This window comes from Sus scrofa, chromosome 2 (genome assembly GCF_000003025.6).
Source record: "Sus scrofa isolate TJ Tabasco breed Duroc chromosome 2, Sscrofa11.1, whole genome shotgun sequence".
Lineage (NCBI taxonomy): Eukaryota > Metazoa > Chordata > Mammalia > Artiodactyla > Suidae > Sus > Sus scrofa.
The window spans coordinates 110,894,304-110,921,823 of record NC_010444.4 but is presented as its reverse complement, the minus strand read 5'-3'; the positions used below and the strand labels follow the sequence as shown (position 1 = coordinate 110,921,823).

General features: G+C 33.3%; 1 long non-coding RNA gene across 2 annotated transcripts in view; it reads left to right on the top strand.

Annotated features, from left to right (window-relative positions):
* LOC110259433 overlaps positions 1-27,520 on the top strand; it is a 628,822-nt gene that overhangs the window by 45,584 nt on the left and 555,718 nt on the right. For both annotated transcript variants that reach the window (XR_002341842.1, XR_002341843.1), the window contains exon 3: positions 15,055-15,164. This is a non-coding gene — a long non-coding RNA (uncharacterized LOC110259433). The remainder of the gene's footprint in view (positions 1-15,054; positions 15,165-27,520) is intronic.

Below are 27,520 nucleotides of genomic sequence, written 5' to 3'. Positions count from 1 at the left end.
TTCAAATTAAGTCAAATAGTTCACAGAGTACCTTGGTTATTGGGACCAAAACAACATAAGTGCAAACTCAGTGGATTTTTTTACTATATTGTTGAAATAAATCCTACCTTGCATTCTGTAAAAAGAGTCTTTCAGAATTAAAATACAACTTAAAAATAACATTTAGAATCTAGTTGTAGACTATATCTGTATCTAAAGTTGATAAAAATGTTAGATATATTGAGAAATTGTTTTAGTCTAATATGTATAATGTTATAAATTTTTTTATTCACTGTTAGGGAATATTTAGTATCAGGAACGATGTTTTTTAAACCAGTGAAAACAAATGAGAACCATATATTCTAAGCAATTAAAATTAACCACATATTATTTTAGCATTATTAATGGTATAATATTTCAGTATACTATATTAAGCATTTTTTGCAATATAAGCATATTTAATGTATTTTTAAAAAGTAGATATATTTTAGTTTTGATTAATAATTTTAATAATGATAATATAAAGTGGTAGAATACATTTTAAGCAATAGTTTTAAATCTGAAATAATACTGCATCATAAAAAAAACCTTAGCTTATTGGAGAATTTAAATAGTACATACTAATTATTTAGTTTTTAGGGAATACACTGTTCATACAGATATTCACATGTGATGTACAAATTATTGCTTGGGGATCAAAAATATTTCCTAAGCCATGCTAGTTGTAGCAAATCTTAATTTTAGTCTCAGCCATGCCAATAAGTTGTGCAACAGTGGGTGGTGTGGTGAATTTTCTGAGCTACAGTTCATGCCACGCTCATAGTGTGAAATTCTAAAGAATAAACACTTTTACCTTTTTAAGTTTTTAAATTTATCTTTTAGAAATATTGTTATCCTCCAACTTAAAAATATAGGCAACTAAATTACAAAAGTAAAACAAATAATTATGTAATATTAGTTCTCTTTTACTGAATGATGCCATTAGATTAAAGGATCCTCTGGCAAATTTATAAAGACTAAGTGAGCAGAAATGTGCTATAAATGAGGTGGAAGAATGTGAAACAATAAGAGTGTAGAGGGCTTTGCTGAGCCACAGAGAGTATGCTTCTTCAAAAATGGCAGTCACCACATTGACATTTTGATTTTGTTTACATTAATTTCTGAGAATGTATCATTTTAATATTGAGTAAAAGAAATTATCCTTTAAAACTTATATAATGACTTGTCTGGCCTAAAATAAGGTAATACATGATTGAGTCATTACCACATTCTTGAATTTAAATTGCATTTTATTCTAAAGACTTTCACATTCATAAGCTTTATATCATCTTTGGATCCTAAAGGAGCAGAAAATTAAGAATAAAGTTTGGGAAATAAATATGTTTTTAAAGAAATATGTTTTAAATATGTTTTTAATTTTATAGAGCAAATAAAAAGTGGCAATATAGCATAATGGAAATATGGTATCTTTCCTGTGGTTCAATTTGAATGATACAGTGGTAGGAAAAATGAATAATACATGCTATAATTTTTAATGTTAAGCAGTAAAAAATATAATATTTACAACGTTATTCAACTTTCCAAAAGCTAAGTTAGCACACACATACAAACACACACACACACTCATGCTAAACTGAGTCAATGTAATGAGCACATTTTGTTGAAAGCCACTGAGGTCTTGGCTTCTGATGTTGATTGACCCCTGTGGGTAGTGTGTGTATGTGGTCAGAGCAGGGGAGTGAGACCCACTGTACACCTTAGTGCCTGGAATATTGACTGACACATGATAGGTTCACAAGAAATGTTTGTTTAATAATTATACTGATGAGTTATTCATGAAATATTTTTAACAAATGTACTTTTATCTACCCTACAAGCATATATGTAAACTAGCAGTTGTAGAGAAATTGTTGAGAATTATAGTGGAAAAGAACTGCTCCTAGAACCATAAACAGTGCGTAGGGCAACAACAGAAAAGACTGCCTTAGAGGCCATCTGTGCAGAAGGATCTGAAGGTGAAGGGAGTACACGATTTATATAAACAGAGAGAGGTGAACCAAACAGGTCATGTGAATTATCTTCACCAGAGAAATAAAGCATCTTTTCTATCAGTGAGCTTACTGTGTCTTCTATGTTTGTTTTGAACTAAAAGATTGAAGAGTGCTGTGTTATTCAGGTTCAAACCCTTTACTGACCTCTGAACTTTTACAAGATGCCTTAACAACTTTAGACTTTTTAGTTATTGGTTCAGAGATAAAATGTTATGAGTGTGCACAGGTTTTGTCCCCTCAGTTGCAAATAAATTGAAGTAAAACTAAATTCAATTTAATTTTCCTCTGGCACAGTGGGTGATCATTGAGATTGGCCATTTACAGTTCAAAGAAACCGAACTATGTTGTCTTTCTGAATAAAAATTTTTCTAGTTATGTGTGTTCCATAGATATACCTGTACCATACTTAAATCATTCTTCTTCCTACTTTTATTAGGATAAAATATAGCTTTAGTATGATTTTGATATTTATGAATGAAAATAATTATTTTCAGTAGAATTTTTAAAATAACATTTCAGTGTTTTAACTCGTACAAAGCTAGCAGTATCCACATATCCACAGCTTATTGTGCGGTTATTAAAAATATTAAATCCTCTTATTTATATTTTATAATATTAAAATAGCCTAAATTTTTCAGTTTTATCCTAAATAAACGGAAAAATTAAAGAAAATATTTTTAGTTAATAAAACAAATTTAATGTCTAATTTATAAAAAATACTTCTCTATATATAGACCATAGAGTAAAATGTATCTCTCTTGATTTTACCTATTTCTTACCTCTGTCCCATACATTAGATAGTTGCCGTATTACTTATTACAACACAGGTATGACAGTCACAGAAAAAAGTCTGAACAGGAAGAACAGGAATTTCATTCTGTTGCTTGCTATGTCAAACACCCAACTCAAGAGACTCTTAGGTTTGTCCAGGGACCTTGCATAGCATTTTGAATTAACTCAATATTTATATATTATGAATTTATTGAAACACTTCCTGACTCATTTTATGGCCACTATTAGCTTGATATTGATGCTAAATAGAGATTAGAGGAAAAGAAAAGTATAGACCATTCTTCCTCATAAATATGAACACATACATCTTTTAATAATAGTACCATTCAGTAGTGTATGATGAAGATAATAAACCTTGACAATATGGGATTTATTCCAGGAAAGCAAAATTCAATAATTAAAAATAAATTGTAAATCACCATATTAGGCTAAAAATTATTTTCATAGATGAAAATATATGAGAAATTTCAACATATGTAATTATACAAACTTTCAGCATCTAGTAATGCAATTTTCTCAATGTAATAAGGGTAATTTATGAGAAATATACTTATTGGTAAGGGACTCTGTTTTTTTCGTTAAAATTTCAAGGCAATGAAATTCACCACTTCTCTTTAACAATGAACTGAAGGTCCTAACCAGTGACATAATGTAAGGAAAACAAAATCATAAATGTTGAAAACAAGAGATAACGTTTTGAGAAAAATAGGCGTGTGTGTGTGTGCGCGCGCGCGTGTGAGAGAGAGAGAGAGAGAGATAGAGAGAGAGAGAGAGAGAAAGAGAGAGAAAGGGGATTGAAGGAGGGGATAGAAACCCAACAGGTAAAGCTACATAGAAAACCCTAAATAATCTTGGGGTAAAATCCAACTCACACTAATGTGTGGGTTTATGCAGGCTTCAACATAAAACATTAATAAAAAATAAAATGCATTTGACTTTTACCAATAATAATTAAAAGCTGCAAAAATATTATTGATAATATTATCAATAAAATAGATATAAATCTAAAAATATACAAAGCAATTATATGCTTAAAATATATCAATGAAATTAAATATAGTAGATCCAAATAAATAGGTATTTACAGAGTTTATGGAGTTGAAAATTCAATGTAATTGCAATTTAAATATCAGCAGGGTTGTTGTAGACATTGATAAACCAATTTGAACTTTTATTTGGAAGTGTAGAGGCACTACATCAACCAAACAACTTTAAAATAATTTATATAAGCTATAATAATGATGCTAGTACACACTTGGCAAAGAAATAGACACCTAGATCAATAAAACAGAATACAGTTTCCAGGAATAAATCTTCATGGCCTTTTCAACAAGTGGTTCTGGTTAAGTTAGATATACATATAAAAATGAACCTCAGTTCATATCTTACATCATATATAAAATTCAATTTTAGATGGATAATTAGACCTCACTGTAAAACTTTTAGGAAAACATGTTCACACAGGCTTATGTGTGAATGTTATAACAGCTTTATTCACAATAATTCTAGATCAAAAAATTTCTAATATTCATTAAATTTGGCATTGGATTAAAAAATATATTGCAGTCCATGCATACTTATTTCAAGTCAGAAATTTATAAAAGTAGTATTGCTTCACTGGTATAAGCACAAACAGGGATAATTATCAAAAGCATGTTCGGTTAGATAAGCTAGACAGAAAAGTCTATACACTGCAGAGTTTCATGATTTTCCAGAGAAGGCAAACTATAGGGACAGAAATTGGTCAATGATTGCCAGGTCCTGGCTGTGGCAATGATAGGGAGTTAATTATATAGTGATATCGGGAACATTTGGAATGACAAAAATGTATATCTCAACTGGGGTGGTGGTTACACCACTGTGTAAATATGTCACGACAAATTGCAATGTATACCTATAGAGTTTTATTGTATGTAAATTAAACCTCAGAAAACCTGAGAAAAAGTAAATGGAGTCTCTCTAGAGATGTAAAAGTCATATGTGTAGTTGAATAATCCTAAGGAAAGTTGGAAGTATGAGAAAGCAAGCCCGTAATAGAAGTTGGCCCTCTTCATTAAAAATCTTCTTCTTCTATAATTAACTTGATTAAGAGGTCTTTTAATTTTGACTTTGAGCATAAATATTACATTTAAGTTGAAATAATTAATTTACATTTAAATAAGTAGAAAATAATTTCCTCTTCCTAGATTCAAGAAAAGTAGCATAGATAGCTCAGAGAAGTGTACTTTCCTTTTTTTTTTTTTTTTTTTTTTTTTGTCTTTTTGTCTTTTTGCTGTTTCTTTGGGCCACTCCCGTGGCATATGGAGGTTCCCAGGCTAGGGGTCGAATCGGAGCTGTAGACCCTGGCCCACGCCAGAGCCACAGCAAGGCGGGATCCGAGCCGCGTCTGCAACCTACACCACAGCTCACGGCAACGCCGGATCCTTAACCCACTGAGCAAGGGCAGGGACCGAACCCTCAAGCTCATGGTTCCTAGTCGGATTCGTTAACCACTGCTCCACGACGGGAACTCCTCCTTTTTTTATTTATTGTTTTAATTACAAAATTAACATTTGTTAAAAATTAAAATAATGTAAGTTGAAAGTACTACCAATATCACTTCACTGTAATCCTTCTGCCACTGCTCCTTAAAGGTGTTTGTTCTGGAAACATTGTAAATAGCTAATTTTGGACATCTAATATCATGTCTGCTCTCTATAGGTATAAATTAAGTTGCATATGTTAGGTATAAACTCTAAAGTCAACTATGTTAAATTTAATGTATTCAGATGAAATTAATATCCTTACTAAATACACCTACACCTGTCCAACCTGGAGGGCTAAGGAGTGGATTGGCAGAATTAGGCGTCTATCTCTCTGACCACTCAGAGCTCATATGGACTTTCAGCCTCTCCAAATGTTAACTGTCTCATTCATGCTCATCTGCTTCTCTTTGGTACCCCATCCTTCAAATCAAGTAAACTGTTGTTCTTGCATGTTTGAGCTTAATTTATTGCATGTAACCCACAAACTTCACATTACTTTTATATTAAAATAATAGCCCTTTTAATTAACCAGAGTTAATTAGTATTCAAGGTATTTGGAGGAGAAAACAACTATTAAATCTGAATCTGAATCTGAGATATTTGAATAAAACTGAGCTAAAGGTAAAATTTAATCTGGTTATGTCTAGAGAAAAAAATAATTTACCAGCACTTTGAAATACTAATGAAAAACCAAAACACTTCAAAAGGTCTTTTGTGTATATTTATATACACAAAATGTGCTGAATCACTTTGTTGTACAGCAGAAATTATTACAACATAATAAATCAACTATACTTCAATAAAACTTTAAACAATGAAATAAAATTAACTTCAAAAGAAAGGTCTTTTAATATTGAGGAGGTAATTTTTCTTTCTTTCTTTCCTTCTTTATTCTTTTTGGACCGCACATGCAGTGTATGGATGTTCCTGGGCTAGGGGTCGAATCAGAGCTGCAGGCCTACACCACAGCCACAGCAATATGGGATCTGAGCCATATTTGAGATCTACACCACAGCTTATGGCAATGCCGGATCCATAACCCACTGAGCTAGACCAGGGGTTGACCCCTCATACTCGTGAATACTAGTTGGGTTCATTTCCACTGAGCCACAATGGGACTCTTAAGAAATAATTTTTCTATATGTATAGAGATTTTGCTCATGTCTAACAAGTATTGCAGTTAATCATCCAAACTTTGTTATCTAAGCAGTTTGAAATGGACTACAGTATTTTGCCGAAACAATTGTTATCTAAAAATACTGAAATAGTAGGTATTTGACTCTAAATATGGATTATTTTCAATAATTTTATGCATTGGATATATGAAAAATTCATATATCTAGATATTTAATGTGCTTCTAAATTATGTATTATATAATTCTTTATTAGGATAAATCCTTTTTGTTTATGACATAGAGTATGGATATTTTTACCTTAATTATAGACTAATTTTCCTCCTCACTAGAAGTAACATTTCAGCAATGCTGTAGCATGTAATATTTCATATGATAACAGATAAGTTGATATATTAACTTCCAGACATGTGTATGGAGATGCCCTATTTTTCAATTGGATTCTGAAATTGTGGCCTCTGTCTCTGATTATACCAGTAAAAGCCACTCAGGTGCTGTCCTGCAGTTGCAGCTGTTTCACAATTTTTTTGGCTCTGGGAAGGTTCAGCTGCTTTCTTTGCTTACCTGAATCTGTCAGCAGGCCCAATCTATTTCTAACACTACACATAGCCATTTTACTCTACTGGTCCCACACTATTTGTAGTGAGAAGAATTATCTTCAATTTTGTGAACTCCCAGAATTTCACATAAAGCGTCAGTGCAGATCTTTTCTTCTAGGGTCTTAAGTGTATGGTGGAGATCCTACGGCCTCAACTTCAGATTTGGAACAGAGGAGAGAGAAGGATACAGTGCAATGACATTGGGACAGTCCTTTCAAATCTCTTCTTTAAAGAGTAGTGGGATTAGCAGATGTTGTGATCTAATGTCTGATCTTGTCTTATGCCTGATCTTAGCTTTCTTGCATGTTTCATTTTCATTTTATTTTGTGTAAGCTATACCTTTAGAAGGGAAAATCTGTTTTTCAAACATAAAGCTGTGAATTTGTCATTTTGGTCCAATATTTACCCTGACTACTCCCTTCTCTCAGGCAATCTCATAAGCCCAAATAAAGAAACAACAGAGTTAATATGGAAATTGGGAAGGAAATTAACACAATTGGTATCTGCTAGTACTTCACATATTATCCTACCATACACTATTCTTTTCCTATACATTTTAGAGGAAGCTGTTATTGAGACAGTTTTTATGAGCTTTCTACTTCATGTTTTAGGGCAAACATCCTTTTTAGTGTATCCTTATTCATTACACAAAATACTTTCATTAATCCACAAAGCTAAAATTATAACATGTCATTAGCATGAGAACGGTTCTTGAAAATATAATGAGACTGTAAATACATATTGAAATACTATTTTCATTGTATTTTAGAAAAGACAATCTAGCACTCTACAGTGTAAAGGATTTAAATCATATACACACACATACGTATATATGAAGTGGTAAAATACTGAACACTGTTCCTTAAATTATATGCCCATAATTATTTTTAAATCAAACATAAAAAGTACCCCATGTTGTATTTGAGTTCACTGTGCAGAAGACTTAATATTTCCCAGTAGCGTCATTGAAAGTTTGGCAATGAAAATTAGCAAAAAAGGTGAAACAGGGAAATCTCAGAAAAATAATACTTTTTGGGGTTAAATATTAATTAAATCACTAAGGATGAGATTAGCTAACAGCATGAAGACTTTCCAGAAGAAGCTTGCCTAAAATGGATTTGAAAACATTCAAGGTGCCTCCATGGACGCTATTATGAAGTAGTCAAATTAAAATGTTTTAAAAAACAATCAGTTTGTCAGGTATGTTATTAAATAACACTTGGATTATGTAGCATGATTTTGTGATGACAAATGCAACATCTCTAAGCTATTGACACTGCAGGGAGAACTGATGATTTCTAAATCAATAAGAGTTTTTAGATAAAGGAATCTGAATCATCATTAAGTATTCTAAAACCTTAGAAAAAAAACAAGCTAAGAGGATCTCGGAACAACATGAAGAATGATAAACAGTTGTAACTCTAAGGTTATAATATCATCATATTTTTCAGTAATAAGTCAGGCGAGTAGAATCAGGATAGATTTTTGAAAATTTTTTGATTTATTCTTTTTAGAATTACTCCTTTCAGCATGTTTATTGTTTCATTTTACTTTTCACATTGGACCTTGGTAGGAAGGTAGAGTCAGAAACTGGGGAAAATTAAAAAAAAAAAAAATTAATAGGAAGTTCCCTTTGTGGCTTAGTGGTTACTGAATTCAAATGGGATCCATGAGGATACGGGTTCGACCCCTGGCCTCACTCAGTGGGTTAAGGATCTGGCATTGCTGTGAGCTGTGGTGTAGGTCACAGACATGGCTTGGATCTCACGAGTGTCTGTGGCATAGGCTGACAGCTACAGCTTGGATTCGATCCCGCTAGCCTGGTAACTTCCTAAGGCCATGAATACTGCCCTAAAAAAAAAAAAAGAAAGAAAGAAAGAAATTAATAGTTTGGATGACATCTTTTCACATTATTTCAGAACTTTATTTTTTTATTTTTATTTTTGTCTTTTAGGGGTCATACCAGTGGCATATGGAATTTCCCAGGCTAGGGGTCTGATCAGAGCTGTAGTTGCCAACCTAAGCCACAGTTACAGCAATACCATATCCGAGCACATCTGCAACATACACCACAGTTCACAGTGATGCCTGATTCTTTAACCCACTGAGCAAGGCCAGGGAACAAACCCGCATCCTCATGTATACTAGTTGGGTTCATCCTCATGTATACTAGTTGAGCCACAGTGGGAACTCCCTTCAGGACTTTATTAACATGAGAAAATGTTGGATTTCTTTTCCTATTTATATTGCTCTATGTTTTCTGCATATGAGATGTAATAAAATTTTTGGATATATCAACTTATTGTACCAGAGATATCAAATTTAAACATTAGCACCCATCAACCTTAAACAGATTTTTAATTAAAAAAATTTTTTTTAATTTTTTTCTTGTTCACAGTGTTTTTGGATTCACATCACCTTAAGGTATATGAACTATAATAGACTGTTAAATTAACTAAAGAAAGTAAGTAATTTAGTTCTATGGGTATTGTTGTTATTTAAGAGAGACTTTTCTTATAAGAATGTCTACCTTTATGAAAATCTCTGTAGGAATTTCCCTTGTGGCTCAGTGGGCTAAGGATCTGCGGTTATCACAGTTGTGTTACAGGTTCTATCCCTGGCTCAGGAACTTCCACATGCCACAGGTACAGCCAAAAAAAAAAAAAAATTTCTGCAAGTGTACACATTTATATCTATATGTAGACATAGCTATATGTGTGTGTGTATTTGTGTGTATAACATAGTTACAAATTGGTACAAACAGACAAGTGGTTGGAAAATAATTTATCTTTCTTTTAGAGTGTTTATTTAAAATTTACTCTGTAGTCAAGCCACATAAGAGACTTTGATTTGAAGAGGGTTTCTTTTGAAGGTGACAAGCTAGCTTTCACTAAAACATTAATCCTCTGGCTATTTATCAGAAATGAGAGACTGTAAGGACATTGGAGTGTAGAAATATTATACTCAGAGAATAAAGAAAATCCTGGTACTTCTTGACCTCAAGGATTTCTTCACATTACACAAAGTCATTTAGAAAGTATATATTTGGAATTAAAATGGAAGTGTGCACCTTCAATCATTTATAATGAATAGATTATAGAAAACTATCATTTAGTGGATTTCTCTTTAAATGTTTTTTAAAGCTCAAGAAACTATACACATGCACGCACACAAAATTGAGTGCAAAGAACAGTTTTAACAGCTATGGCAAAAGAAAAGATGATTTAAAATGTTTTAGTCATATAATTTCTTTTGATATCACTAAGTTATTCCCTAAAGCAAAATAAAGAGAATAAGCATAGTACAGAGAAAATCTCCTGGGAAGATCAGCCAAGGACATTATGAATAGATGAGTATACAGAAGAAGTCAGATATGTTTACAAATCTTGATCTTCCCTGTTTAGGTGCCCAGAATTCTGAGAGATTTCAAGAGAACACACAAAATGTAATATTAAGATGTCAGTGTTTTCATGAGGAAATTTAAAAAATTGTCCTTATGAAACAGATTTTCAAAATTGTTGCTTTTAGACTTTTGAAAGTAGAGATCACCAAATTCGGCTGTATCATCATCTATCATCTCTGCTAATGAGGATGTTGAACTCCAGAACAGTGCATTATGCAAAATCCTACAGGATGCAAATGGAAGTGGCTGTTATGTTGTAGAAGAGGTGCTAGCCTAACAATAAAAGGAACAGAATATTAATTCAAAAAATTAATCCTTTTTAAATAACTTTCCTCACCCTACATTTCTGTACTTGTAAAATTAAAGTGATTGGGCTAAAAGGTAACAATTAAAAAGTGTAAACAATACATCTATCCACATGTCAAAACTTGAGAAAAAAAGTTTTTGGAACAATATGCACAGTCTGGTAATATTTATGTACATTTAAAACACACAACACACTATTATATGTTGTTCATAGATAGACATGAATATAAAAAGTAAAAATTGAGTAGCTAATTATATGCCAAACTCATGCTAGTGGTTGCTTCTGAGATTAATGTAAGAAAAGTATGATTATAGCATGTGGTCAAAAGAAACTGCAAGAATATCTGGGACTCTGTTTTTCTAACTGTAAAACATTTATAATAATATTATGTACCTCATAAAGTTGCTGTGAGAATTAAATGAGCTAACAGTGTTAGAGTAATACATATTTTTTTCAATAATCAGTATTTCCAATAAAATATGTATTATCTCATAATAAAACTGTATAATTTGTAACGAATAAGTAGTTGACATTTATTTGAAATATTATTTTCACATTCACTATTTCACTCTACCATCTTGTCATATTTCAACCATATTTGCTCAGTTTTATGTTTATAACAGATATATTGATTAGAAGGTGAAAATATATACTCTGAAGAAGTTTATCTCAACTTGTAATCATTTAAAATCCTAGTCTATCAGTAAATATATGAAAATATTATTTGCATTTCCTAGTTATAATTTATCCCTGTGTTTAATCAAATGAAAGCATTTTCAGCTTAATTTTTAAGATTAAATTTAAGCCTAATCAAGCATTGGTATCTTGATTCCTTAACAAATGATATTATGGACTCCAGAGCAATTATTTCAATGTGGCACACAAATTAGCAGTAGTTTAAATAATATATGCACCATTTCACATAGTGAAAAAGCAATAATTTTATTTTATGACTCCAAGGAGTTGAATTTTAATGATCACTCAACTTTTCAGCAACTATTAATTCTCACAGTAAAATACAAGTATTTTTCTTGTTATTAATTTTGAACACTAGCAGAGGTTTTCTGGTTTTAGTCTAACTTTATATCCTAGAATGGTGGTTCTGAATCTGAATATGCGTGTTTGCTGTTTGTTTTATTTCCACATCATTGTAAATTTCCCAAGTTACCTTTTGTAACTGACTTCTGATTGTATTCTGTCTTTGTCAGAGGAAATATCTTGTATTATCTTTTTAAATTTGATTTTATTGACGTATAGCTGATATACAATGTTGTAATAATTTCTGCTGTACAGCAGAGTGAGTCGGCCATACATGTACACATATTGATTCCCATATAGGTTATCACAGAACAGTGAGTAGATTTTCCTGTGCTCTATAGCAGGTTCCTGTTGATTATCCATTCCATATACAAAAGTATGCCTTTTCCATTCCCCATACCCATCTATCCCCACCTCTTCCCCTTTGGTAACCATGTTTGTTTCAAAGTCTGTGAATCTATTTTGTAAATATGTTCATTTGTACCTTTTTAAAATTTCTGTATTTAAGTGGTATTATATGGTATTTGTCTTACTTTGACTTACTTCACGTAGTATAATAATCTCTAGGTCCAACCATGTTGCTACAAAATGGCATTATTTCATTCTTTTTTATGGCTGAGGAGTATTTCATTATATATATATATATATGAATATATATATGTGACTATATATATGAATATATATGTGAATATATATATGAATATATATGTGAATATATATATAATATATATGTGAATATATATATGAATATATATGTGAATATATATATGAATATATATGTGAATATACATATGAATAAAGACAGGAGATATGTTGATGGATATTTAGATTGCTTCCATGTCTTGACTATTGTGAATAGTTCTGTTAGGAACATTGAAGTGCATGAATCTTTTTAGAATTATGGTTTTCTCTGGATACATGCCCAGGAGTGGGATTGCTGGCCATATGGTAGCGATCTTATATTATTTCCTAATTAAAAATTTATTGAGATTTATTTTGTTAATGGCTGCCCTGTAGATTATAATTTACATCTTAATTTATAACAAACACATTAATACCAACTTAATTCCAGTAATATACACAATGTTTTCCTTATGTAAGTTTCTTTGCACATTTGCCTTTGTCTATTTTTGTCATAAAGATTATATCATTATACATTGTGTACACTAAAATATAGAATGATAAGTATAGTTTTAGACAACTGTCTTTTAAATGATAAGGAAAAAAAGGATTGTTACAAACAAAAATACATTTATATAATCTTTCATTTTTATAATATAGTTACCTTTAAGGATGTTTTTTATTTTTTCACGTAGATTCAAGTTTAGTATTCACTAAATTTAGAATTCACAGTTCAGTATTCTTTCATTTTAATCTGAAGGACATTATTTGCTGAGAAGCTCTTTGTCCATGTTGGGGGCACAATTTCAGCCTCACTGAGTCTGTTGACATTTGTCTCAGCCTTCACTTCCCCAGTGAGAGCCTCAAGATTGGCCAGACATACACACAACTCTGAGTGTGTGCAGCCCCATATGCATGTGAATGGCTTTCCAGGCTTCCAGAAATATGTCAGATTTTTCCAAAGCACCCTATCTCATTCCCCAGGTTTTCATCTGAAGATTTTTCAGTTAGCCTATTTTTTTGTTTCAATTTTCATCCAGTCTCTCAAACAGCAACAAAATGAAATAATTGCCCCTACTTGTTTTCAGCAACACTCAAAGGGAAAATGCTTTTCCTCTCAAACCTTCTTTTTCAGCACTCCTTTGTTCCTTTGTGAAACTTTCATAACTTTCACCAGTTTCTCTTTGTGACACCTCACTGCCCAAGAGAGCCTTCGTGGAGAGAAAACTTGTATGGGTCTGATTTGTTCTCCATCAGCATGAGGCTTATACCTGTATAATTTGGTAGCTTCACTCCTATCTATGTCTTAGACCTAAAAGTATTAGTACCAGAAATGATTATGTGGCAAGAAACTTTTGGTTTTCCCCAGATTTTAGCCCAGGTCATTTTCAGCAACTCCTCTTCCATTTCTTATGTCCAAGTCAAAGATGGACTTCTCAGGGAAATTTAAAATTAAAAAAAAAAAGTCCAAATGTTCTTCCTTGGGGTTATTTACTTGTAAGTTTGAATTTAGAAGGAGGCAAATTGGAGTTCCAAAGAAATTTGAAGAAAGTTTTCTATTTATTTTTGCCAAAATTGATATATGTTCTCCTTGAGGGAAAAACATTCTCAGAATCCCCAATTTTAGCTAAAGTCAATTTCAGTGGCTAGTATACTTATATTCTCTGTATTCAGTTCTGTGCCATCATTGAGTAATTTTAATAGAACTACAGATTCTTCCTTCCTTTATAACTATAAAAAATAGTTCTTGTTTTATTATATCTTCATCTTCCAAATAATCTTTGGAAATAAGGCAGTAAACAACAAATACAAAAAGAGACATTGTATAATATTCCTCTTTTTTAAGCAGATATGTCTTAATCACCTACTACATTTTACATGCCTATGTAGGTGGTAGAGATAAAGATAGTTTTTGAGAAATAAATTTTGTGGTTTGAATTTTAATATATACATTGAGACTTCATAAATGGAGTAAAAAAGAACTGGAAGAGTCTGCAAAGACAACATGAGTGAGTGAGAGAAGGTAATGAACTGAGCTTTAAAGGACAAGTAGGATTTAAGAAAACAGGGAATTCAGAAGAGCAGTCGTGCCCCAGAGTCAGATCATGAAGTCAGGCAAATAAATTCCAGGCTATCAAGCTTGACAGACCTAATGTTTCTTTCTAAAGTAAATGTTGAGCATGTGAAACTACTGCTTCAGGCTGGCTAAAAGGCTTTGTGGACTGATATTCTATCATCTCCCTGAAATGGATGGGACATTGCCCAACATAAAGGTTTTTTCTTGATTAAAAACAAAACAAAACAAAAACTCAAAACCTGTTCATCTTTGCTCAAATTTATTCTTCCTTCCATAGTTAGCTGGATGAGATTTTCCAGGTGCTTTACATGTAGCCCATTCCCTTCCCCCAGGTCTCTAAGTAATCCAGAAAATATTTCATTAACCAGAGTGCTTTGAGAAAAACTATTGCTACTAAATCCAAAAAAAAAAAATTTTTTAAAAGAATACTCATTCCCACCATGTCCATGATAATGAATGTGATACAAGCAGAAACATGAGAAAGACTTGCAGAAAGGCTAGTTCTTACTCTTGTTTCTCTCCTTCTCAGGGGAACCTGCCTGGTATAATTTTTGGAAGATAAGAGGTGAAACAGCATGACTTTTCCCATCAGCCCTGCTGAGACCATCTGAGATGAACTGATCACCAGTCAAGTCCCAGGTATGTGAATGAGACCTGTCAATATTAGCAGCGCCAACTGGCAAAACTCTTTAAAAAGCAAACTATCTCAGAGAGGCTTGAGCAGTAACAGCCAAACCCCGTGTAGAGAACCGAAACTCTCAAGACTTACCAAACTTCAATATTTCTCGTTATGTGACTCTAAGTTGTGGATAGTATGTTAGGCAATGCTACTGCATCAGTAGATCAATGGATATACTTAGCTTGTGACCAAAGATACAACCTTTTTACAGTAACAAAAGGAACTACCTTTTGGTCACTTCCTCAGGGTAGTTTGATTAAGCAAAAACTAGATCTTTCTGCCTACCCAAAGCTGCTGCTGCCTTGTGACCCACTAACAGCAGCATTTCCTTTCTTTGATTATGGGAAAATATCCAGTGCTTTCAGGATTCCTCCTGAAATTAGCAGCCAACCAACAGATATGGCAAATTTCCTTGTGCAGGAACTGATTACTACTGGATTGCTGAGGTTTTGATTGTTTGCTTTTGCTGTTGCTTTCATTTTCTTCTTTTCATATAGAAATGAAAGGATGAAATAAAATTACAGTCCCATCCCTATCTAATTTGAAAACAATAGTGGAACTGACCCTTTAGAATATTGTAATAAGATATTGTGTTTTCTTAAACTTGGAATAATTCACTCATTCATGATATTTGCCTGGATCTTAAAAGACACCTAAACTTTTAACTTATATTCCTGAGAACTGTCATGGAATGTCCACCATGTGTAACCACATATAAATCACTTAGGTTTACATGGTGGGTGGAGTAGCAGGGTGATTGCCTACATCTTTCCGCTTCTTACAAAGTCTTGGAATCACGTGCCATGTCTATGTGCACAAATTATGCTCAATTTTACAAATTAGTACAAACTCAGCCTCTACCAAGAGGAAGAATGTTGAGCAGGGACAGAATTTCCCACAGTTAAGTAGAACTATGCTGAGGGGTCTGTTTATCCTGGTAAAGTTCTCATTGAAGCTTTCCTGTTATTCTTTTCTGCCTTGTAAATCTACTCTACACCCTTCTTCATGTTCCTCTCTGCCGGAGGCCATCCTGTCCTGACCACACCAGTTTACCTGGTGACTTCAGGTATTTAGGCAATAGAGTAGCCCCGGCAGAAGATCATAATGAAGGGTACTTACCTCTCATGCGCTCCCTGCTAGATTCCCTTTCATTGCCAAAGATCAGTTTTCTCTCAAGAAAGATTTCATCCTTTTTCTGATCCCAGTTTCTGGTAATATATGCCTTACCTATATCCTTTAGGGCATTAGGGTGGTGATCTCGTGGTCACTGCAACATTCCTTGTTTCTCCTTCACCCACATCTTTGCAGATTATTGTAAATAAAGCCTTCTAGAATTATAATTATCCTATATTGACTTTGCCATCTGTTTCCTGTGGGGACACGTAACTGGTAAACACTTTAATCACCTTCCTCAAAATTTTATTTTTTTCATGAAACAACTTTTTGCAAGACGTGTGAGTGTGTGTCTGAGATCTTGGGTAAAATAGAACTTGCCTGGCTATTGGAAGGATGATTTGTATGGGGCAAATAGAAACAGTAGCTAAATCATCATCTGTAACCCACAATAGAGAAAGCAAATTTTATGGCACAATATACCATGGTATTGAAGTTATAGTGGATAAAATAGAAGGCCAAACCATGTTATGACTAGATAATCTTGCTAGTAACCTAAGCCTCAATTTCTGCATTTTTGAAATAAGCATTTGATGACCTGCTCCATTCTTTTTCAGCAGGTTTCTTGAGAGAATCAAATGAGATAGCGAATAAAGATACATGGAATTATAAAAATTTAAAAGCTACTTTTGTTAAATATTTGGGAATATCCTATCTATGTAACTTGGGGCCCATTTAGACTAAAATTTGTAACTCATATTTGTTTGAGTTCCCTTATATGAACATAGATGTTAAAAATCTATTAAAATTCCTATTAAAAAATAGGATGCAGTTTCAGGTAGCTAGTATATCTCACTTAGAGGAGAAATTCAATTAAGCAAAAAGTTTTTTTAAGACCAATTTCACTAAAGACCTTTAATTTACACAATATAATATTTTGTCAAATCTAGGTCACGCCCATGAATAAATATGTAGAAGTCAATCTAGGTACTATTTAAAGCTGCTCAGTAGTTGTTTCACACTACTAAATATCTGGAAGGCAGTTTCATTATTTATCTATCACTTGCTTATTCAATAAACACAGCACATATCATGGAGCATTTTGTGTGATCTATTTGTTATATCCACTGATGATGAAACCTTAAAAAGCAAGTCTTCCGCTGCTACTGTTCCCCTTGCTTGGCATAGTGGTTGAGTCAGTGATTCTTATCATGTCCTAAGAAACACCACCCATCAGGGGTCACATTTACAGGCTCTATTGAAAAAGAACTTGAGCTGAAAGTGTTCTAATAGTTCAGATCCTGCTGTGAAACATATGTGAAGAAACATTAACCACCTACATGTGTTAGGAATGTAAGAAACACAGAAAAACTGTGCAGTTTTACAAACTCGCAAAATAATTGAAACTTAATGAGGAAGTTCTCTGGGCAGAAAATGACCTCTTGTTTCAGTGTCACTGAGTTCCCACTTCCTATCGGGGTAGCTGGGAAATGAATGAAAAAGAGCATAAAGAGCAGTCTAAATCCCACTGAGCCACCCCCCCCACCCCGCCTTTTTTCCCTTAGCTTTTATTACCTTCTAGGTGTTCTTTTTGCCTTTTAGGTATTCAAAACAGTTTTTTTTTTTGCTTGACTGATTTGGATTCTTTTTAAGTATATAAAAAGCCAAAAGAAAGAAACTTTCTTCTAATGTTTTCACTCAGTATTCTGAGTACAGAATTAGTGAGCTTCCAACTAATCCTGACTCAGTTTTAGTGACACAATTGTAAGTAAACTCTACAATTCTAAATCTGTTGAATTTGAACTGCCAGGCTCATTTTGTAAACTTCAAAAACAATCTGTCTTATTAGATGGAGTTTTTCTTCCACTAAGAAACCAAAGGATTTAGTTCTGATTTCTTTCAGAGACCAAAATCTGTCTTTGGTTCTTTGTATCGTTCTGTCTAGTCATCAGGGTATGTAGACTCTCTTGGTTCCCCAGGGTCTTCCACCATCCAGAACTGCCCTCCAGATCTGAACTTTCTGGTCACCTTGTGCTGTTTTCATCCCTAAAAAAGTTTTTGTAGAATATATTTACCCGACACTTTCACCCATTTTTAATCCGTATGAAATTCCTTATTCCAGCTAAGCAAATCTTATCATTTATAATAGTAATGAAGTTATAAATGGAGGTATCTCAAATTATGTCCATTTAAATAGTTTGCATGTTTTAATTATTATTTTTGCATTTTCTGCTATTATCTTTGAGATTTACATGATCTTGTTGGATCTTGAAACTTAAAAGGATAGAAGTACAGTGTTTTTCTTTCTTTTCATGGGCTCACATGCCACTCTAACCCGTTTTCCAGAGACAGTGAATTGCAACTCTTGGAGAACGTGATCAAGGTCATACTTTATTTCAAATTAAAATCTGAAAGTGAAATGTAAAATTGTGTAGACATTTTGGATATCATTTTGGCTATTTCTAAGTGATGGTAAATGTACATACACCATATGAACCATCCATGTAATTCTTAGGCATTCACTGAAGAGAAATGAAGGAAAGTATGTGTTAGTTCAAAATTGTATATGCAAGTTTGTAGAAAGTCTATTTGAAAACAGACTGGAAACATTTACTGTTCAAAGATAGGTAAATGGATAAAAAAATTATGATATATCCATACAAAAAAATACTACTCAGCAAAAAAACGAATGAACTATTGATATGCACAACACATATAAATTTCCAAAAAAAACCCTAATGCTGAATGAAGAAATCAGAAAAAATGCTGCTTATATGATCTCATATATTTATACTTCTAGAAAATTAAAACTAATATATACTGACAGAAAATAAATCCTTAACTGGGGTTGTGGCTATATGTGGTTTAGTTGAAAAAAGTGATTATAAATGGAATCAAGAAAGCTTTTGGGGAGTTCCCATGGTGGCGCAGTGGAAATGAATCCGACTGGGAACCATGAGGTTGTGGGTTTGATACCTGGCCTCGCTCAGTGGGGTAAGGATCCAGGGTTGCCCATGAGCTGTGGTATAGTTTGCAGACGTGGCTTGGATGTTGTCTTGCTGTGGCTGTGATTTAGGGTGGTGGCTACAGCTCCAATTAGACCCCTAGTCTGGGAACCTCCATATGCCATTGGTGTGGCCCTAAACACACACACACACACACACACACACACACACACACAAGAAAGAAAGAAAGCTTTTGGGAGAGAGGTTTATGTTTATTATCTTGATGGGAGTGATACTTTGACAGTCAAAGCTTGAAATTTTATGTGCTTTACACTATGCTTATTAAATAACATATTGTTACTTCAACAAATCTATTACAAAATGCCATATAAAAAAATGAACACAGGCTTCATACTTGGAAATAGTAAGATGTTGAATGATGTTGTTTATTTTTTGAGAGCTTGACAAATCTTTTTGTGGAAAATTGCTAAAAATCAGAGAAAAATGGAGTTAATTTTCAAGTTAATGGTCACAAAACAATGCCTATTACAGATATGTTTCTGTTTATTCATAATATATATTGATATCAATATAATTAGGATAATAATAGGTTACCATTGCCTCACACAGAAAAAAGGCTATCTCCTTAATCACTCTAAGGAGGGGCTGTCCTTTCTTAGGGACTGAAAAGATAACCTGGTTTAGGACATCAACCAAGAAAGCTTACTGGGATTGAGGCAGGGTGAGTGGAAGAAATGTGATTAGATTTTCTCACTACGTCCTACCCCTGACCTCTCAGATCCCAGAAATACTATTCATCCATATCAGGAAACCCCTCTTATTGAAATAGATGAAAATTGCCTGGAAATTACAGAAGTCATCTTCATAAGCCATCTGCATGAATGAGGAGCGCCAGATGGGATTCAGAACCAACTGAACACTCAACAGTTTTAAAGTTTAGGTTGAGTGGAGTTCCCATTGTGATTCAATGGTTAATGAACCCAACTAGTATCCATGAGGATGCAGGTCAATCCATGGCCTTACTCATTGGGTTAAGGATCTGGCATTTCCGTGAGCTGTGGTATAGGCTGGAAGCTGCAGCTCCAATTTGACCTCTAGCCTGGGAACCTTCATATGCCACGGTGCAGCCCTAAAATGACAACAAAACAAAACAAAACAAAACAAACAAACAAACAAAAGTTTAGGTTGATACCTGCTAAGGCTATTGAATATTTATTTTAGTAAGAGTATAAAGTGAAAGTAAACCCTCTGAAAGACTTTCTTGCCTGGTGTCTTGAAATTTCCTTTTAATTTCATTTACAATAATGTTTTAATCCAAAGTAAAAGAGCACCTTTAATTTAGAGCTGTTGTAAATCAACCTGATAATGACATATTTTGATACATAAACTTCCTCAGAGGAAATTAGGGACAAAAAGATTTTGCTCCAATCAACTTTTGAGTATCTGAGAGGGTAGATATTGTTTACTCCCTAGGAAAAATAATTATTAAGAGATATGAGGCATTGTTCTTAAACTTCAAAATGAGTTACTAACAAACCCATAACTGTAATATACTTCTTTCTATGTCTAACTGGAGTGTTTCCAGTTGTATCATGATGTTATTGACTTTAACCATTGACTGAACTGCTCAGCTGCAACTTCTGAGAAGAAATTTAAAGGAATCAACACAACTTAATAACACAGCCACATTTATTTAGAAACTCCAGAGCACAGATCAAATCATCTAAAAATGATTTTGGGGGAGTTCCCATCATGGTGCAGTGGAAACGAATCCAACTAGGAAGCACGAGGTTGTGGGTTCAATCCCTGGACTTACTCAGTGGGTTAAGGATCTGGCATTGCCGTGAGCTGTGGTATAGCTCGCAGACTTGGCTTGGATCTGACATTGCTGTGGCTCTGGCATAGGCCAGTAGCTACAGCTCCAATTAGACCCCTAGCCTGGGAACCTCCATATGCCACAAGTGTGGACCTAAAAAGACAAAAAAAAAAAAAAAAAAGACTTCGAAATAGAAAAATAAGAGAGAAACAGACTTGGAATTAAAAAAAAAAAAAGTAATCATTATATATTTATAATCTTCAAACCTTAAAATAACTATAAATAACAGTTAAGAAAAAACTCATTTTTCATGTTTTATGGTTATTGATATTAACAGTGCATCTTTATTATGATCTAATACCAGAGGTTTTATTTCCAGAACTTATATAAATAAAACCTGCCAAACAAGTTTAACTCTCTAAAATGTCAAGATGAAAGAAAATGTTGAATTGGCCAATGTCACAGGCCCATGGGTGGGGTGACAAATGACAGATTGGGCCCCAACCAAAAATTAAATTGAAGCTTGCTCCATTTCTTTCAAGGTAGTCTTCAGCAATTCCTTGACTCTCAAGCAATAGTACTTGGTAAATAGAAATTTCAAGATTCCTGTAAGCTCAAAATTTTAAACTCATGGTGCCTTAGCAGGTTGAAGACTGTTTCATATATTCGTACTTCCTCAATCCCCTAATATCATCCTACTCTCCTTACTCTCCCCTGGGGAACTTGCTTTCTACTTTCCTGATAAACGCAAAGCAATAGACAAGAACTTCCTCCACAGCCATCCATTTGCCAGCACCTGCAGCCACATACTCCTGCCCATAGCGGTGCCCAGAGTCAGCATGTTTCATTGTATTGGGTTCTTACCACTTTTGACAACTCAAAGCCATCACTACTCACTTTGATCCTCTCCTTCATATATCATTTCTTCACCTCTACTGAATCCCTTTAATATAGTGCATTATGGCACTACTTTTTCTATCTGGAAAAAAACAGCCATTGATCCCACTTCCCTTGCCAGTTACTATCTACTTCTTGCTATCTTTTGCAACTTATTTCTTCAGAATATTTTTATGTCAGGATTTTGATTCCTTGCCTCCATCTCCTATTAATAGCAAATTTCTTTCTTTTTTTAAATATATATTTATTACCTTATTTATTTATTTATTTAGTTAGTTATTTTCCCACTGTACAGCAGTTGGGTTGTTTCCATGTCTTGGCTATTGTGAATAGTGCTGCAATGAACATGTGGGTGCATGTGTCTTTTTTAAGGAAAGTTTTGTCTGGATATATGACCAAGAGTGGGACTGCTGCGTTTTCTATTCTAAAGAGTCTTCTATCCAAAACATGACTCTTATGTCAGCATCACCAGCCATCTCCTCATTGCCAAATATTTTAGACACTATACAATTTTAATCTTTCAGAAATTGTCAGCAGCTTTTTATACACTTGATTATTTCTCTCTCATTAATACACACATTAGTCAGAATAAGCTGTTATGAGACATTTAAAAAAAAGTCTCATTGTGTTAAAAATCATCCATGTCTCTCCTTCCCTTGACACATTTTTCCCAGGTGGCTTGAAGTCTCCCCTCTTCTGAGCCTTCACTTGGGAAACAAGGCTGGTGGAGCAATAACTCTTTGGAAAAAGAGTTACTAAATGCTGAGTCGAGAAATGACACATGCCACAGCTCACTACCAGACCTCAATTGTCCCTGCCCACCTTCCTCACACCCATATTCAATCTGTCAACAAGTCTCATTTTTCTTATCTACAAAATATACCATCTGGCTACTTCTCTATTGCTACTCTTAACATCCAAGCCAACATCATCTCTATCTTGAATTATAGTAATGTATTCATAATGAAAAATTTACTTCTTAGTTGCACCCCAACCATTTATTCTCAGCATGGTCACCTGAGAGATTCATTTAAAAATGTTAAGCCACACAATTAGGTAACCTTAAAAAGGAAGAAAATTATGATGCTACCATATGGATGAATCTTAAAGACATTATGCTAAATGAAATTAGCCAATCACAAAAGCATAAATACTATATGATTTCACTTACATGAGGTACGTAGAATAGTCAAATTCATAAATACAGAAAATAGAAAGTTGATTGCTAGTGGCTGGGGGGTAGGTGCTAGAGGGAGTAGGGAGATGTTGATTAATGGACACAGTTTCAGTTTGGCAAAATGGGAAAAATTCTGGAGAAAGATGGTAGTGATAGTTGTACAACAATGTGAGTGTACTCAGTGCTACTGAACTGCACACTTATATATGTTTAAAATCATAGTATTTACATCTATTTTACCACAGTAAAAATAAGGAAAAATATTAGGTAACTGTCTTTCTTTCTTTTCTGAAGATTGGCAATTTCACTAAGAGAGATACCACAATGTTTCTCTTAGACTCCATGGCCATGCAGTATCTGTCTGCACTCAATAACCTCTGGGGTTACTTCATCTGCTCTCTCTCCCTCACTTACTTTGTTCTAGTTGTACTGGATTTTCTGTAAAACTGTCACCTTCTGCTCTTTGCTCTAGCCATGACATTCCTTCTATACCTTGTAATATTGGGTAAATCTCAATGGTCTACCTTGATCACACTACAAAATGTTATAACATTCAGACTTCTATTTACCATTAACCTATTTTGTATGATACCTAACATTTTCTAAAATATAATGTAATTTTCTTAGTTATTATGCTTATTTATATCTCTACTTGCTATACTGTAATTTTCCCAGGGAAATAAACCTTGCTGTTTATCTTGTTGTAGTACAAGTGTGATGGACAGTATAAGACACATAGAAGGTGCTTAATATTTAATTGTTGAATGTTGAATATATAAATGCCATTTTATTACCCCTAACCAATAGACATATTTGACCCATTGGACTTTCCAATCTCAATAATCTTTAAAAACATATTTTATGTCTTTTTCTAGGTAATCTTGATTGACCACAGTTATTTCAGTTTTCTTCCAGGTCCTTATATTCATGCCAAGCAGTTAACAATTTTTTGAGTTAAACTTTTCTTTTATTGTTTAATTGCTTGCTTTCTATTAGTATATCTTCAAGAATGAGAACAGTGATCTGAAAGAGAGTTAATTTTTTAAAGTTTTCCTTTTTTGCTTTTATTAACTGTTTTAGAATTTATAAATTATTTTATAGACAACTATTCTTTGTGAGGGGGTTAACATTACTTGTAGAAAGAGTATATGACTATCATCTAAAATTTTATGTTCATTTTATTCCAATTAGATGTGTCATCAATATTTTGTAATAATATCAGGCACGAATTTTAACATGTTTTAAGTTTGAATGTGACTAGCAGAGACATTTAAAGTTAAAACAGAAAATTGATAATTAGAAACGAGAATAGTTTTCCATTTAAGAATATCCAATTGTTTTAACAATATATACTTTTTATGATTCAAAAGTAATATATAATTATCCTTTATAATTTAACATTTAAGACATTGTATAAAAACTCATTCTTCTATAAATTGAGGAAAATTCCAATAATAATTCTATCTCAGATTGGGTGGCCACTCTAAGTTTGTTGTTTAAAAAAACAACAGCAAAGTATGTATACATGTGTGTGTAACTTGGTCCCCATGCTGTACAGTGGAAAAAATAAATTAAAAAAATAAAATAAAATAAGAAAAAAAAGCAACAAATACATGCCTATAAATCAAAATCAATTAAAAAGTATCTATTGAATGTTTTCAATGTGCCTATCTCTATATTGAAAACTATATCAGAATATTCATTCACTTGTATTTTATATTTCTTGAATTATTTTATCAAAATCATTCCACAAACCTACTTGCACACTTTCTAAAATTTGAATATAGATAGTCCTTTTACACAGTAATGTCAAAGTAAATGTTAAAGATTTGGCCCGGCAATTATGTTTGCACTTTGCAAAAATGGGTTTTTGAGCAGTGGTTTACCCATTTAACTTCCCCACTCCCTGCCCCATGTGTGGGCAAGTGTTTGCTCCTCTGCATGCTGTCTCAATCACTGCCTTTGAGTAACTCCAGGAGTAATTACTTGTAGCCCTCTACATTTGTACTAGCAATCAATTTAGTTTCCACAGAAAAAAATTCTTAGCTGAATTATACCATTTAATGACACTGTGCTTTAGCTTGAAAAATAATGCAGTCAGCTGTATTTGAAAGTCCTGAATATTTAAATATGCAAACATATTCATGGTCCAGTTTTGCAAATTCCATTCTTTGTATCATCCTTTTTCAAAATAGGGTCTATGATTTGAATGAGGGGCTAATGTTGGGAATGCTTTTCTCTACCATTCTAATGATTCCAGGGCAAAGTCTCCTACTTTGGGGTCTTAAACTCAAGATTTATACTTTTTTTGTGGCTTTCTTATTTACTCAGTGGTATGCTAGCAAATGTTTAACAATAACTTACTCAAAAAATATATTTGCATGCAATTGTGTAATGAAGTTTATTGGGACTTTTGTAATAGATGTGTAGCACATAATTAAATAATTATGAAGTGTATTTTTTTGTAAATTCTAAATGGCCAATTGTTTCTCACAGAAGCTCTCACTGATTTTTTTCTATTTTTTGTTAACATAAGAAACATGATTATGCTGATTAATGAGTACAGTTCTGACATGAATCATGGTCGATATTTTGTTTACATTAATATCTAAGAAAATGACATGACTATATTTTGGAACTTCACTTGTTCAGTGATGTGAGATATTTTTGCTCAATCAGAGAATCATTTTTGAGTATTACAAGAATGTCTTTTCAATTTATTATGCTTTTACAATGTAATAGCTATATGCATGACAAAGATTTGTGTTTAATATGCCTTATTAACATTTTATTCCTTTTTGTTAACCCTGGATATGCAAGAAATAATATATAAAACTGTGATTTGCAGCTTTCTTATTTGTAAAATAAAACCCACTCAGTGTGGCCAAATTCAAGGTACTAATCTGATATCACTGAATGAATATTTCTACCTTAGAGTTAGAATACACATATTAGGCTATCTTTTAGATCATCAGAATTCCATTTTTAAATTAATCATTTCAGACTTTTTCATAAACTGAGCAACATATAAAATTTTACTTTAATCCACTGATGAAAATTCTAATTAGCTTATTTCCCTGCATTTTTCAATCTTTAACATACCACTTAGTGAGATTTGCTAAAGGTGGTAATGCTACCCAGCTGGTCTCCGTGGGTTTCCTGCAAAGGTGTAATAAGCATGCTTTGATATTCAGGGTGTGTAGGTTCTTTAGGCCCATAATTGTTTTTAATGGACACCTCTCTTCAAAAACACGGTTGGCTACTAAACACAGCAAATCAAACAAAGTGAGGCCAATAAAAATTAGTGGATTTTTAGGTTTACAATAAATGAAACTTGGTTAAGTATATATAGTCACTAGAATTTCTTTTTAAATTTTTCAGCATACTGTATGACATTTACTATCCTACACATCATCATGCAGTAATGGTTTGGAATACTGTCTGACAGTAGTAAGCTGCCAGAGCAGTGCAACAAAAAAATTCTATTTTGTGTAATGATTTCATTTTGGCAAAGGTTTGTTTACACACAAAGTGACTTCTGTTTAAAGCAGTCAATAAGGGAGGCATTTCTGTTTATGACAGGAATGATCTGGCTTGTGCCTGACTGATCCTTGCTTTGTATTACATGCACTTTGATAACCATCAGCTTTACAGGAAGCCCAATCTGTTCAGGCATCATATGTAGGAAATAAGCAAATTGAAGCAAATCTTTAAGAATTTTCAGGCAAATTAGGAAAGTTGTTTTTGTTTTTTTTTTTTTTTTTTTTTTTTTTTTTCATGTTTAATAGGTATTTCTTAACACTGGGTATGTTAATTTGCCTGTATGGAAATAAAATGTAAACTTGAGACTTTTAGGGTGAGGTGAATAAAATGGGGGGATTACTGAAAAGCTCAAAAATTTGAGAAGAGGAGTTCCTGTCATGGAGCAGTGGTTAACAAATCCGACTAGGAACCATGAGGTTGCGGGTTCGATCCCTGCCCTTGCTCAGTGGGTTAACGATCTGCCATTGCCGTGAGCTGTGGTGTAGGTTGCAGACGTGGCTTGGATCCCGTGTTGCTTTGGCTCTGGTGTAGGCCGGAGGCTACAGCTCCGATTCAGCCCCTAGCCTGGGAACCCCATATGCCGCAGGAGCCCCCAAGAAATAGCAAAAAGACAAAAAATTCGAGAAAGAAATCAGTATTTTAAAAGTCCAAAGCTTGGCATTTACTATGATCAATGTACTCCTCCTTTCCTTTACAAATCTTTACCTTGGGTATGTAAGAATTGTTGCCAGGTTTTGAGAGGGTTCAATGATTATCTAAAACTAAGTTTAATGTGTTGGCATTCATTTAAAATGGATCTATTTT